The following is a 2070-nucleotide window of genomic DNA, read 5'->3' on the forward strand; positions in this document are numbered from 1 at the left end:
TCACACAGCACACACACTTCACACAGACATCACAAAGACATACACTAAAATTCACTTTTTCTTTAAGCCTTTTACAACTTACTACACACCTTTAATTTAGCCTTTCCTAACTTTCATATTTAGGAACAACCAGACATTTTATTTTCAGCAAAACTACTTTCATTTTTTTACCTCTTAAAAAAATATACAAAACTTACTACCAGTCATTTTACTTATTCTTTTGAACTCTATACCATGTGAAAACTTTTATTCCTAAGAAAATATTTTGTTCAGTAGTTTGGATATACTAAATTATTTTACGTGTTTAATACCACAAAATGCCCTAATTTGATAACTGCAAACTGAAATCCTGAATAATCATGGGAAGGTAACCTGTTTATCCTAAACATGATATGAAAACCTTTCTTTAGGAATTGAAGGAACCACGGATATATATGTTAGGATTTTCCTTGTGTTAGAACCTCGAAAATAAGCTGTTTGTTCTTTGCAGATAGGAGACAGCAAGGGACCCCGCACACAGGGAGTGTTGCTTCCTGAGCTGGAGTTCACCTTGTGGCATTAAGGCAATTCCCAAGGACATACCAAATTCTTGCAGGGAAATTTGACGATGACCCTAGGAGGGGAGAATGAGAATTGAAAGGACAGGAAACAAAGAGGCATGAAGACAAGTTGAGATTCCAATCAAGTCTCGATTTTATTGCAAGCACTCACAACTTATAGACAGAAGCACAATGAGGGGGAGTGAAAAGGAGAAGTATACAATCAGGGAGAAAAAACATGCTGTGATTTCCAGTAAGCTGAGAGTTATTTGGTCAACAGAAACTTGGCAGGACGTTTCCAGTAAAATGAAACCTATCCTTCCCAGGGAAGGGGCAACATGTCCAAACATGTTCTTAGAGAATTCCAAAATGGCTTAAGAGAATTACAAAGTGGCTTCAGCTCGGTTCATCTAATAGCTCCCAACACACAGAGTCTTGTGGAGGTTTCACTACAATTAAGTCGTCCTTCCACTAAGAGGATCAACAGCCTTATCCTCAAGATCGCCCAAAGCTGAAAGAACACGCAACGCCTCCTCCATATCCGTTCTTAGGTTTCATTATGTTGGGTTGAAATCTTTGTTTTCTTCTCCTTTATTCATTTCGAACCCTCTGGGATTTCACACACAGCTTACAAATTACACTGATTCTCCAATCACTCATAGGTATTCATGACCGTGGACTGATAGCAATTCACCTATGACAATCTTTAAGCAAATTTACTGCATATTGTTACTCCATTAACTGGGGAACACCGTGTGGATTCTTTTATGTGTACAGAGCTGACTTGAGTGCGAAAAAGTTTTCCCACATTGCGCCCATTAGTAAGGTTTGTTGGCTCTGTGAGTTCCTGCATGGTGACTTAGAGCAGTACGCTGAGCAAATGTCTTCCGACATTCCTTACATTCATAAGGTTTCTCTCCTGTGTGAAGTCTTCTGTGTTCATTGAGGGCATGCAATTGGGGAAATGCTTGCCCACAATCCTGACATTCATAAGTTCACTCTCCTGTGTGAGTTCTAAGATGTCCAGTGAGCGTACGTCGTTGTGAGAATGACTTCCCACAATTCTGACATTCATAAGGTCTCTCTCCTGTGTGAGTTCTAAGATGTAGAGTAAGCTGACTTCGTTGTGAAAATGCCTTCCCACATTCCTTACAGGGATAAGGTTTCTCTCCTGTGTGAACTAGAATATGTCGAGTGAGGTGACCTGATCTACGGAATGTTTTATCACATTCCTGACATTCATAAGGTCTCTGTCCTGTGTGAATTTTTCTATGTTCACTGAGGTGACATAATCGGGTGAAGGTTTTCCCACATTCCTTACACTTATAAGGTCTCTCTCCTGAGTGAATCCTAAGATGTACAGAGAGCTTACTTGATCGAGAAAATGTCTTCCCACACTCCTTACAGGGATAAGGTTTCTCTCCGGTGTGAACTCTGACATGTTGCGTGAGGTGATGTGATTCTGTGAAAGCTTTCCCACATTCCTTACAAACATGAGGTTTCTCTCCTGTGTGAGTTCTTCTATGGTGAG

The sequence above is a fragment of the Elephantulus edwardii genome, unplaced genomic scaffold (assembly GCF_000299155.1).
Source record: "Elephantulus edwardii isolate Elephantulus edwardi_28Jun2011 unplaced genomic scaffold, EleEdw1.0 scaffold00462, whole genome shotgun sequence".
Lineage (NCBI taxonomy): Eukaryota > Metazoa > Chordata > Mammalia > Macroscelidea > Macroscelididae > Elephantulus > Elephantulus edwardii.